Source organism: Grammomys surdaster, unplaced genomic scaffold, assembly GCF_004785775.1.
Source record: "Grammomys surdaster isolate TR1022 unplaced genomic scaffold, NIH_TR_1.0 125852, whole genome shotgun sequence".
NCBI classification, from domain to species: domain Eukaryota; kingdom Metazoa; phylum Chordata; class Mammalia; order Rodentia; family Muridae; genus Grammomys; species Grammomys surdaster.
This window is the reverse complement of record NW_021620678.1, coordinates 3,676,948-3,690,815: the sequence shown is the minus strand read 5'-3', so window position 1 is coordinate 3,690,815 and position 13,868 is coordinate 3,676,948. Positions and strand designations below refer to the sequence as shown.

The following is a 13,868-nucleotide window of genomic DNA, read 5'->3' as shown; positions in this document are numbered from 1 at the left end:
AGAATTATGGATTCATCACTGGCTCCTAAAGCAGCCCTGTCTCTAACTCTATTTACACTTAACTTTTTAAAACTGGATGAGAAGGTGCTGACTGCTGCTTACAGGCATAGTAATCCTGTGGAAGAGACATGGGAAACAGTGAAATGGAAAGATGTATTGACAGACTCATGGAGAGGCCCGGATCCAGTGCTTACCAGATCCAGGGGAGCTGTTTGTGTTTTCCCACAGAATGAAGAAAATCCTGTCTGGGTGCCAGCAAGATTAACCAGAATTGTTGCAGAGCCAAGGATGGTTTCTAAGAAGAATGAAGAAGCTGTGGTGGACACTTTTAGTCATGATGACTTATGAAGAAGTGCTAAGTATTCAGTTATGGGCAATAGTTAGATCTTGGCCCGTACCTATGCCCATTCATGCCAATTCTACTGTGTTGCCATTGTTTACTTCTACTCAATGTTTTATGGAAGTCCCATTTGCTATGCCTATGGGACAGGAGCCTGTTTTATACAATGCTACTGCATTTCCATTGAATTTTACTCTCTGCTTTACTACTAAGGCTAAAGCTTATACTCCGTGTATTGTACTCAGGAACACCAATTTAACAAACTGGGTGGATCCTGTTGCATTTAGCAAGGTTGGTACCGGAGTCTTGGTTGAGGCACTAAAGCAGGTGTCAGCTGGTAAGATGGAAAGTTCAGGAAATATTGCTAATAATGACAGGGCCTTATTAAATATAACTACCATGTTGCTTCGGAGTAATGTTACTGCACCTTGGACATCACAATGGCCCACCCGTAGTGCAACATACAAGAAAGTTTTACCTTGGTGTCCCCCTGATCTATCTTTTCCTCCAGTTTTTACGCCATGTCAATCTAAAGAATCTCCTGACATGGAGATTGCTTCAGGGTTTGCCCTTTCACCTCCTATAAAATGGGCTGCTATCAACAAGACTGGTATTCGAACAGGAAAGCGAAATATATGGCCTTTTTATCAATGGATACTAACAAATATAGCTGGAGCCAGTACTAGCCTTTCTGCATTTGTCTCTATGCAAGGTCTATATCATCTGATACAAAATGTCTCAGCCACCCGTTCTAATAATAGCTATCCTTATCTGGATAGGATTAAGGTAAATGGCGAGCTGGTGAGTTCATCTACCCCAGCTGCCCCTGTATGTGTTTCACCTCCAATTTTCTTTATATTGGCTGAGTTTGAAAATAATACAAGTTTTCTGAACTGTAGCGCAAGTAATACTACCTGCTACTTAGCTGAATGCTGGAATGGTTCTTTATCTTTGTCCTTGATAGTACATATACCTACTTTTGTGCCAATTCCTGTGGAAGCAAATCCAGAAGATTTTCCTATAGCCACTTTATTTAGACAAAAAAGAGATTTTGGTATTACACCTGCAATTGTGACCACTGTAGCAGTGTCAGCAGCAGCTGCTATGACTGCAGGCATAGCAACGGCCAATCAAGTAAATGCAGCTCAAACTGTTGATGCTTTAGTAGAAAGAGCTGCGGATGCTTTGGTTACACAGCATCAAATGAATGCTCATCTCACTTCTGGTATTCTTCTGGTTAATCAGAGAGTGGACCTTCTTCAAAGCAAATTGGAGGAGATTGTAGATATTGTACAGCTAAGTTGTGTTAGTCATACTAAACATATGTGCATTACCCCATTGAAGTATGATAATTCTACTTTTAAAGATGGTAACCTGTTGTCTAATTTTTTAAAAGGCAATTGGTCCCAGCAAGCGGAGCAGTTGCAGAATCGTCTGTTGATGGAGATTACAGTACTGAATGGAACCCGCATCAATCCTATCACTATGGGAGATTTTACTTCTTGGCTAACTTCTGCATTTTCCTACTTTAAGGAATGGATAGGGGTAGTTCTCTTTGGGGCTGCAGTTTGTTGCGGACTGGTATTGTGTCTATGGTTGCTTTGTAGACTTAAATTTCATCAATGAAGAGACAAAGTACTAATTACTCAAGCATTGCTAGCCCTCGAACAAGGTTCATTTCCCGAAATTTGGTTATCCATGTTAAAGAAATAGCCAGCAAACAGATCCCTCAGCCATTGCACCCCAAGGGCTCAGCCCATTGCACTGGGTCAGTGAGGAGTCTTAGCCTGGCTGGTCCTTGTCTGTGTAGCTCTGGTACCTGAATATTGAGGCAAACAGCCCTTGCACCCCTGGGAGATGACTCCATTGCACAGGGACGGGTGTTTGCATCTCTATCTGTCTCCCTTAGCCCTTGCACCCAGAGGACTTGTTTCCATTGCACCTGGTAGGGTAGGGAAGACTGTATTTAACTATCAGTCCTTGATCGCTTATTCCCCCAAGATGGAATTTGCTTGATCGGGCTTGAGTTTGAGTCATGATTGGTACCGCGCCATACAGGCCAAGGGCAGCTCCATCTTAATAAAACAAAAGACACATCTCCCCAGGTTTGGATGAACCTGTTGCTGAAGGAATAGCAGCCTCGAACTTCAGTTCTTGCACCTCTTGGGGCTCAGTCCCATTGCACAAGAGAGAATGAGTCGAGCTGCCATAATTTTTCTCAGGCCAGCTGCCATTGATCCCAATGACGGGAATAGGTTGATGCCATAAGCCAGAGGCACACCACTAGTTGTGAGTCTGCCCCATGACAGGCATTACGAGTGGCCATGACCTGGGTGCACATTCTCTTGCACAGAGAATCCCAGGCATGGGTGCAACCCTCGTAGCCTAAGACAGGGAACTCGCCCTTCCTTATTGGAATTTTGTCCTGTTGATGCTGGCTATGGGGGCACGTCAACTAGCCTAAGACAGGGATATTGGGCAGTGCCTGCTCTTAAAAAAATAAAATAGGGGGAGATGTAAGGAGCTGCCATTAGAAGATGGCGCTTGTTCCCTCTGTTTGAGGTGAAAAACAACTGCATTCAGGGTCGTAAACACCTGCTGTGAGCCTGCGTATCTTTCAGACGCAGCTCCTCACCCTCCCGAGCAGTATGTAAATGAAGTTCTGCAAGAAGCACCAATTAGACACTTATACACAGTTGTGATAACTATTTAAGCAGCACCCATTTCAGGCTTGGGGTCTTTTGCTTTACAATCAGTGGTGTGTTCCCCAATAAAGTGCGTGAGGAAGGATCCTGTTGTTGTGTCATCCTTGCTGGTGAGGCGGGCGCGACAGTCTCTCTGTTCACTTGTCTCATCCTAGCCAGTCTGAGTCTGGAACCTGATGTTCTGATGCTGTAATTTCTATTCCTTTCCTTCCATTTCTGTCTTGTAACTATTTTCTCATTCTTTACCATGGAGCTTAGGTCAATATATTTACAATTCCTGCATTTTGTTCCCCACTGAGTGTGCAGCTCAAGCATTGGTTCTATGTTTGAGATTCCATAGGTAACAGCACATGGGAATGAACCACAGTCCACTGTGGCCTCACAGCATGAGGGTTACAGAAACCACCCAGGGATGAGAGTGTCACCAACCCAAGCCTACTTCAGCTATCCTTTGCCCAAACTAAGCTGTCCCAATGCGACATGAAAAGTCATAATCATCTCAGTGGGACACATCCCACTTCCTGGGATGCTGAGGGAATAAAGGAAGACCTAGAGATGACCCCGAGACTCACTGCTGGTCCTCATATGAACAAAACAAGGCAGATCAAAAGCAGGAAAGAGAATAAACAGTGCACAAAACAGAGTCTGGGAGAAGCATGCCAGGTTGCATCTGACCTCTTCCACTGGAGTCCAAAAGACAGTGATCAAGTATCTGTTAACATGTGTGTAGAAAACTGAAAACCTGAGAGCACTTTGGTCTGGTGCGGAAATGCTTGATGACAAGGGATTCCGTCCCAACTTCCTTTTGTGGACATAGTGCACGTGTGCTGCTGACATAAATATGCAGAGCCCAGCTCCCTAAAGTCACATGATCCTGACAGACCACAGTTGTTCCCATGGCTGAGAGGACACGGACTGTCAATGAAGGGAAGTGAGCAATGCCAACAGGCAGAGGATGAGCAGAGCATCCAGGTCCTCTCCCAAGAGCTGGAGACAGAGAGGAAACCCATTACAGCACACCAGGTATGTCATCCCTCACCTGGCTGTGCATTTACCTCAAAGGGGCTCACTTACCTGAAGCAGGAAAATCTAGCCTGAGCTGGTCCATCCCCCACTAGGAACAGTACCCAGTCAGCACCACTGCTTCTCTTTAATAATATCATGAGACAGGTAGAGATGAGAGGCCAAATCACATGTTTCTCCCAGCACCGACACACAGGTTTAATCATCAGGCACCAGAGCATACCCTGGAAGGGCTCTGGAGCAAACTGGGAGGAACCCAGCAGCCTTGGACTGTAAATGATCAAAGTAAATTGTCTCTCTGATCCCTTTCTACCCATGATCCATGCTGCTGTCCTGACTCCCATGCAGGTCTCCCTTCAGTCCAATTTGGGGCTTGAGAAAGACCTTTAACTCTGCCCCAATCTATGGTGCCATTTTAGGACACAGGTTTGGGCAGAACCAAGAATCATGGACAGGAAGAGGGAGCAGGATTAGAGGCTTCAGGCCAGCAAGAAGCATGGAGTCACCTACAGACACCAGTGACATAGAGGTGGTCTCTGCTCAGCCCCTGCCTCCCTTCTGCTACACTAGAGCTGCAGTAAAGAGTCCCTGCCTAGATTCCACTGGGACTTCTGAACCTTTGATCTTTAGAGGTCTGGATCCCCAGCAAGGACAGGGACTGAGCCTCTGCTGACCCCAGTGAATGATAAGCTGGCATGTGCAGTGTGCCCAGCAGTGCCCAGCACACAACCTCCATTTTCTAGAACGCTCAGGCAACAACTTTCTGTCTTTTTCACAAGTGCTCACCCTGACCACAGGCCTCTGGCATGAGGAACAAAACTGCCTTACCTATGTCCATGTGGAAGACAGTTGCCAGGAGACACTGACACACCAATTGTGAATAGGAAACATAGGCTAGCAGGTGACAAGTTCCTGAACCATGTAAGTGGTTCCCCCGAAGAATCTGAGACAATTTCTCAGCTCCCTCAGATTAGGCCTGAGAACTCTCATGTTTATGTCTTGCTGCCTGATCTAATGGATGATCACAGACCTGTACTAAAGATGGCAAATGGTCCAGCTGCATTCCCCACACTACCTCTCACTCATCCACACGGATTCCCGCTGCCCTCCCCAACTGCCCTTCTTTTGCCCATAGGGACTCCAGACTCTTTCCCTCAATTGCAGGAGACACCTTCACACTGCTCAAATACCCACTGAAGCCATTGACTAGATGCCAGTCACCCTTCATGTCCTGCCAATAAAGCTCTCCATGAAGATGTGGGAGGTCTCATTCTTCTCTGAGGCAATGTCCTCTAGCCTTCAAAGATGTATATGGGTAGCAGACCAGCTGATGTTTCTGCATGGAATGATCAGATCATACATCTTGAAACACAGCTCCACTACCCATCTGTCTATCATGCTTAGCCCAGAATGCTCACCTCCTGGGGAGGGATTGGATGTCACTGGCCACTCCCTATGCTTGGCTAAACAAAATACAGGATTGAGTAAGGACACAGAGGACAAAGAGTAATTCTGGCACTCCTTTATAAGGTTGAAGGATCCAAGCTTGGGGCTTGTTGATCCTAGGTGTTGGATATTGGTATCTGGGAAGCCTGGGCAGCAGTGGGGCTGTGATGGGGCTGCTGACTGGGACTATCCTGTGGCCTGTGGCCATATTCACAGTCATCTTCATATTACTGGTAGACCTGATGTACCAGGGCCAGCGATGGACTTCTCTTTACTCACCTGGCCCTGTGGCTTGGCCTCTGCTGGGTAACCTGCTGCAGGTGGTCCTAGATAACATGCCATACAGCATGTACAAATGAGTGACTTAGTGGTCCATAGTAACTGAGGATATGACGTCCATAGCAGCACATAGTGGGGAGTCAAGCCACAGGTCAGATAGGGATCCGATCCCCAAGAGGGGACAGGCATAGGATTGTTTTGTTGGCAGCCACTGCAACATTCTAGGGCAAAAGTTTTGAGGGACAAAGTCCAGGAGGTGACTCATGTTGAAACAGCAGGGTTCAATCTGGTTGCACAGGGCTGCAACCATAGAAATCCCAAGTACCTTATGATTCTGTCAAACACACAATCTTGGCCTTCTGTGAGGTCCACTGTACCATATCAGTCAGGACACCAAGTGGAGAGAGGGGCAGTGGCTGCCTGAATCTCTTGCTCCTGTGTGCTCTCTGGAATCACTGCCCATCTCAAGGAACAAGAGTTTCTTCATGTGTGTTGACATGATAAGGGACCCCAGGACAGTTTTCTGGCTCTATCTAGGTCACAGCTGGGATGTCACATCTACTGTGGTTCCTTTGCTGAACTTAAAAGAAAAGCCACAGTGGTAGGAATCCTCATGGTGGGGATGGAGCTCAGTGAACAGCATTTCCTAGGATATATGAGGAATGGGGGCCAATAACAAGCAACACACACAAACATACATGTACACACACAAGCATACATGTACACACACACAGGGGGAGGAGAGAGAGAGAGAATGAGAGAAGGACTCACATATGCATATGCACAAACACATTCACACATACAACCGTGCATGTGTAAACACACACATAGAAACTGCCTGTGCACGTTCACATTTTAACAACGGTTGTGCAGTGAGCCTGGTGCTATTATCGATGGGGACCTCCACTTGCTATGTGCTCTGTCCCTCTACTTCAGCTTCACAACCGCTATGGTGATGTGTTCAGCCTTCAGATGGCCTGGAAGCCCGTGGTTGTGATCAACAGACTGAAGGCTATGCAGGAAGTGCTGGTGACCTGTGGAGAGGTGACCTGTGTGTGGTGACCTGCTGCTGACCGGCCTGCAGTGCCCATCTTTGAGTACATGGGTGTGAAGCCCGGATCCCAAGGTAAAGGGCTGTGGACAGTGGAGATGGCTTCAGAGATATGACAATGAGCAAGGAAGAAGAGGGCATGAGTGTGGGTGGGAATGTGGACAAACAATTACTGGAGAAGTCACTGAAACCCATGTGACTACCCAGAAGGCATGCACTGCATTTTGGTAGCAAAGTTTTGAGAGGCTCATGACTAGGACAGAACCCACAGGAGAAGAGAGTAGATGAGAGCAGGAGACAGCATAGCTGGGCATCCTTCCTTACACACAGATGTGTCTGCAGGTGTGGTCCTTGCACGTTATGGGCCTGAGTGGAAAGAGTAGAGGTGATTCTCTGTGTCTACCCTGTGCAACTTCGGCCTAGGCAAGAAATCTCTGGAGCAGTGGGTGACCAAGGAGGCTGGCCACCTTTGTGATGCCTTCACTGCCCAGGCTGGTGGGTGATGGGTGAGGGATGTAGTTGGGGACACGGAGATATGGACAGTCCAGGGACTTGCTTGTATTTCCACTCCATCTCCACTCCCAGGGTGGTCCATCAATCCCAACGCCATGCTGAACAAAGCTGTGTGCAATGTGATTGCATCCCTCATTTTTGCCCGTCGCTTTGAATATGAAGACCCTTACCTCATCAGGATGCTGACAGTACTGGAAGAAAGTTTGTCAGAAGTCTCTGGCTTCATTCCTGAGGTAGGAGTTCAGGGAAGCCAACAGAGTCACTTCTGTGCAATCAGTCTTCCCTGGGAAGCTGTGTGCCAAGGCTGTGGGCAGAACTTCTGGGGATCAATTGCAGGAGGATATGGCTGTTGACAACTGTTCAATGGTAGGAGGGGAGAAGTGGACCACGATCATGATTTCCAGAAAGGGAGAGAACATGGACCCTCTGTTTGCATGGAAGACACAAAGCCTGTGGTTATCACCAGAATAGAATATTACTTCTGTTCACTAGGTTCTGGGAGACTTTTTAAATGGCTCTTGCTATTTTAACAATTGAGCGGGAGTTAAGTGACAGGTAGTGACAGACAGGCTCTGGGTCGATTGTAAAGGAGGCTGGCACTGAGCCTGGTCCAGGTACACAGTGAGAATCACTAGCACTGAGGAGCCAACCAAATGGTGAGTGGGTAAGAGCCTGTCAAGCAAGCCTGGAGACCTGAGTTTGATATGTGGGACCCATGTAAGATAGAGACAATTGACTCTACACATTGTCCTGTCATTTACACACACCGTGGCACAGCAGCACCATACGTGATCATGATTCAATAATAATTTTATGAAGAGGAAGCTCTGAGAATTCCTGTGTCTCTTTCAGGTTCTTAATGTGTTCCCGATACTTCTTCATATTCCAGGGCTCACTGACAAGGTCTTCCAAGGTCAGAAGAACTTCATGGCTGAGGTGGATAACCTGTTGACTGAGAATAGGAACACGTGGGACTCTGCCCAACCACCCCGAAATTTGACTGATGCCTTCCTGGCAGAGATAGAGAAGGTGATTGGAAGCCCCATGAGTTGTACCCAGGGGCTGTGGGCTGAAGTCATGGGAGCTCTGAGGCCAGGAGAACATGTTCCTGTGCATCAACACGTATCTCACTACCTGGACTGCTTGGGAGACAATGAGAGGCCACATGGACTTTCCTCTCCCTACTGAGCCCACTCTTTCTGCCTGGACCAGACCAAGGAGAATCCTGAGAGCAGCTTTAATGATGAGAACCTGCGCATGGTTGTGGGTGATCTGTTTGGTGCAGGGATGGCGACCACCTCAACCACACTGTCCTGGGCCCTGCTGCTCATGATCCTGCATCCGGATGTCCAGCGTAAGCCTTGGTGGGGCTGGGAGAGAGGTAGAGGCACACTCCCCAGATGACTTGAAAAGACACTTGTGGCTCCTAGCACTAAGTTAACCCAAACTCCATTGCTGCTCACTGGTGTCTTTCTCACGTGGACTCAGTCCTTAACATGGCTTTAAGACAAGGAAGTCCACCGGGCAGTGGTGGTGCACGCCTTTAATTCCAGCACTTGGGAGGCAGAGGCAGGTGAGTTTCTGAGTTCTAGGCCAGCTTGGTCTACAGAGTGAGTTCCAGGACAGCCAGGGTTACACAGAGAAACCCTGTCTCAAACAAACAAACAAACAAACAAATAAAAAAAGACAGGGAAGTCCCCTGTGACTGTTTCACTGAGGGGATGCTGTCTCTCCAGGCAGAGTCCAACAGGAAATCGATGAGGTCATTGGGCAGGTGAGGAGTCCAGAGATGGCAGACCAGGCCCGCATGCCCTACACCAATGCTGTCATCCATGAGGTACAACGATTTGGGGACATTGCTCCATTGACTTTGCCATGCATCGCGAGTCGTGACATTGAAGTACAGGACTTCCTCATCCCCAAGGTAGGCCTGGGCCTGTTAGTATTTCATCATAACCACTATCATACAAGGGCAGGAGAGATCACTACACATGATTCTCAACATGTTCACAAGGACCACAGGGCATGCAGGCTACAGCTTTTGAGAGACAGGAAAGTGAAATGTCATACAAAATGGCAAAAGGACACTTTATGGAGCATTACTCACAGGGATGGTCGCTGGGTTGACCACCCATGGGAGATCTGTAACAAAGCTCTCCAAGGTGCTGCGAGCCTCTGGGGTTGAGGATGGGTGTGGAAATGCAGCGAGTATAGGGAAGAAGTTATGCATGTCATCCTGGTGAATAAGGTCTAGGCCAGTCCGTGTTCACACCATGTGCCTCCTGCCATGGGACTCTCCTCATCACCAACCTGTCCTCCGTGCTGAAGGATGAGACTGTCTGGGAGAAGCCCCTCCACTTCCATCCTGAACACTTCCTGGATGCCCAGGGCCACTTTGTGAAGCATGAGGCCTTCATGACATTCTCAGCAGGTGCTTCTGGGTGTGGGTGACCTGGCTGCCCATCTGTCCCCAAGGTTCGTTGGAGGGTGGAGCACCAATCTGGTCCCAGACTGACTGAGCTCTTTCTCACCCACAGGCCGCCGAGCATGCCTGGGGGAGCCCCTGGCCCGCATGGAGCTCTTCCTCTTCTTCACCTGCCTCCTGCAGCGCTTTAGCTTCTCGGTGCCTGCAGGACAGCCCCGGCCCAGTGACAGTGGCACTTCTGCTTTTCCTGTTGCCCCCTCCCCCTACCAGCTCTGTGCTGTGATGAGGGAGCAAGGACACTAATTCCAGACCTGCTCTGCAGGGCAGGCTGAGCCATGCAAAATAAACCTGTCTTGTGGCAGCTACTGTTTCCTACTTCAACCCAGCCCTGTCTTGCTGGATCCTCAGACAACACTCTCCAACCACCCTTTCCCAGCTGCCTCATCCCTCCCCAGGAGACAACTTGACTACTGAGATTGAAGAGTGTGCTGGGTTTGGACCATTGGTACAGGACTACAGTTTCAGCACTTGGGAGTCCAAATCAGGAGGATCATGTGTGTGCAGCTATCCTGGGATATACAGCAAGGCCTAGGTCAGCCTGGGCTATACAACCAGGAGAGTCTGCCTAGGAAAACTAAAGGAGAGCTATGAAGAGGGTACACCAAGAAGACAGGAAGAGAGAGGGAGAAAGTAGGAGGAAGGAAAGGAAGTATAAGGCAGGCTGTGTTCCAGAGTGACAGCTGACTCTGTGTCTCCCATGAAGACCCATCAGTACTGACCAGGTTGGTGACAAGCTGCAGGCAGGGTTCAGGTCTCCATGGATCTCTGGAATAGGCGTAGCAAGCTTACCCTAAGAGTCAGCACTGCTCCTGTCTGTGGACATGACATGGTGGTGCCCAAGACCCTGTGGTGACACAAGTGACTGGAAAGGTTCCCAGAGACAGGAAGACTGTTGTCCTCACAGTGGTTACTGCAGAGAAATGACAGAGAAGAAAAGCAGCAGTAGGCAAAGAGACAGCAGAGCTCAGGGAGTCGGGCATACTCTCAGGTGTCTGTCAGATGTGTCAGAGGGTGGGACTCCCAGTCACCAGTGTGTCTCAGGCTGAGGACATGGCTCACAGGGAACCTCAGTGAGTCTCACTGTCCAGGGGCCTGGTGGGTGGCAGAGAGATGGAGCATACACTTGGCTGAACTGTCTCCACATGCTCCAAGTCACACTTAGGTAACCAGGGACCACTTCCTTAAACTCTGTTGCTGGTGTTAAAGATGCTAGATGGCCCTGAGTCTCAGCAGTGCAGAAACACTGCTATCCACCTGTCCCAGGCTCTCAATCAAGGTCTCTCACAGCCTGCCAGGCCTCAAGCAGTTGTGCTGGATGGTACAGGACAGAACTCCCTAAGCTCAGGCCATGCTTCAGCCCGGCCCACACTCCTTGTCATACCAGGCAGATTGATGCCTTTGTCTGAGCACCATTTTTGTTTTATTTTTGTCAGGCATCACTAATATCCACCAGCATCACCATTTTATTTCTTGTGTGTAGAGGATTGATCCCAAGGCCTTATTGTTCTCAGTCAGAGCACTCTAGTGCTCCATACCCAACAGTTTTGTGTGTGTGTTCATGTGTGTATCATGTAGGCACTTATGTGTGGTGTATGTAAATTTGTGTGTAGGCATGTATGTGTAGTGTAGGTTTGTTTGTATTGCCATGTGTATATGCTATGAATTCATGTATGTGTACATATGTCTGTGTGTACATGTGTGAATATGAATGTTTCTGTAGGGGTGATATTTAGAAAACGACACCCGGTCTGGCTTGTTTCCGGTTGGCCATCTTATTTCCTCTGCACCTCGGCTCTGACTAGGGCTCTGACTAGCTAGACGCACAGGCACTCCCACTCACGAGACACCAGCATGGGGGATGACTCTGCCAATCCACCAGGGTGCCTCCACAAAGCTCGACTGAACCCCAGATAATACCTGCCATCCTCTCAGTACCCAGTAGAAATGACACTCTTAGAGCTTAATGATTATCTAAAGGATTTATATATTTAGAAATGCTCAATCAACAAGATGCCCACACAATTAAAGTTGTTATGCAATATCTAACCTTTTGCTAGAAGTTGCTACCCTGGATAGATTTTGACACATCCATGCTTCTCCATGGCTGATAAACCTCTTCTTCTCTTCTCCCTTCTATTTCTCCCCTCCCCTTCCTCTCTTTCTCTCTCAGCTCCTCCTACTCTTCTACTGCCTAATCACCAAGCTCCACTGGGAATAAAATGTAGCATAATAAGTATTCTGCTACATATCACCCTTTCTGTTAGAATAAATGAGAAAAAAACTTTCCCTCTAAGTACAATTAGATATTACCAATTTTTAATAATAATGTACAAGACAGACCTAATACCAATACAGTCCAATATTGTCAATAAAAAGAATATTGTCATCTATTTTGACTTAAAAGACTATAGTTCTGTACCTGGCTTATATCTTGGCTTTAGAATGAATGCCATCTGAAAACCATCCTCTCAAATCTGTTCCCTCAAAGTAAAGAGCCTGGGTTGGCTAAGAGACTATAAGTCTTCAACCTCTTCAGAAATACAGATTGACTAAATTAACTGAAAATACAGGAAGCACAAAGCATAGCTTCTGAAACATAGTCAACTATATAGACCGCTGATTACCTGGACAGTCTCTTATAGTACAAAACATTGGAGCACCTGATCTTCAGCCTTCTGGTCCAGGATCATCTGACAGACCTACAATACAGAATATCGAAGGTTTCATCACTCTGTCTTGGCCGTTACAATCACTGGACTATTCCACAAGTGTGTCTTTTTTCTGAACAGTATTTTGTCTGTAGATGAAAAGAGGCAATTTGCCTAGTGGCTGTCTCACCACTACTGGAGTAACTCTAAAGATGCTCAATTTCTTCTTAGAATCCAAGAAGGGGAAGCTTTCAGGAGCAGACAGTCAAATGATCTTTAATAAAGAAATGTCTGTACCGTCAATTCTGTGGACTTCTGATGTTTTTGAAAACCAACTATTCATATAAAGCAATCTGCACTCTTGTCTGTTAATTACTCTTACCTATTTCAAAATAAAATATAGAAAGCACCCTAACAATATACTCAGAGCCATGAACTTGTTATAGGTACCTAATTCACATTGCTTAATCATCTAAAAGCAGTTTTATAAAAAAAAAAAAAAGTTAAAGAAGTACAGAGTCAAAGCCTTATACCCACAAATTTGTAATTAATAGAAGAAATTATATCATTGGCCAGGAAATTGACCTCCTGTGAGAATGCACCAGAAGGCGGTATGTCCTCTGTAGGGATGAGGGAGGAGGGATGTCTTGAAAGCAGGTATCACAATTTATTTGTCTGCCTTGTGTCTGCTGTATGTCAAAGTCTGAACCTATAAACCTGTCTGAACTTTTGGTTTGCTTGCAAGCATCTAGGTGGCTCGAGGAGCCCATGGTGTTTGGGGTGGTCAAGAGCAACGGCAGACATGCCTTATCATCACAACTTCGGGGAGCCTGGAGGAAGCTTCAGGTCCCCCAGAGGGGGTCAGGAGGACCTTGCTCTTTTTGGGACCTGTTAGATTTGGTCCTGCGTAAGCTGGCCAAGTCACCTGGCTACTGGATTCTTCCACTGGCTGTTTTCCTATGTCCTAATTGTCTCGCTGTGTGTTACATCTCAATCCGCCAGTGGTTGGGGTGAGAACTGTCTGTGTAACCTGGTGTCTGTGCCTGTGGCAGGGGCGAACTGTCTGTGTTGATTGTCTTTCTCTGTATTCTTGGAGAACTGTCTGTGTGTTGGTTGTCGTTCTCTGTGTTCTTGGACTTTGACATTATTTTGGACTGAATCTACCATGTTTAACATACTAATTAACTATTAGAGGGAAGTTAGGGAAAGAGGTAACATGGCCGTTGGCAGCAAAGGGGAGGGAGGCACAGCACTGCAGCCGGGGCTCCTGCTCCCCTTTCTCTGTGGCCAGTACTGGGTAATCTGAGGGCATCTGAAAAAATATAGGCTGAGCTCAGATGATTAAGAACCTGGTGGAGGAGAAGGGCAACTTTCAAGA

General features: G+C 47.3%; 1 long non-coding RNA gene and 1 pseudogene across 1 annotated transcript; one reads left to right on the top strand and one right to left on the bottom strand.

Moving 5' to 3' along the window:
• The first annotated feature begins 5,681 nt into the window (after positions 1–5,681).
• LOC114640858 lies at positions 5,682–10,143 on the top strand (annotated as a pseudogene).
• Positions 8,150–12,548, bottom strand: LOC114640859. Its single transcript, XR_003714213.1, has 3 exons — positions 12,467–12,548; positions 10,632–10,752; positions 8,150–8,309 (listed from the first exon to the last, which is right to left on the bottom strand). It is a non-coding gene; the product is annotated as an uncharacterized LOC114640859 (long non-coding RNA).
• Positions 12,549–13,868: the final 1,320 nt, after the last annotated feature.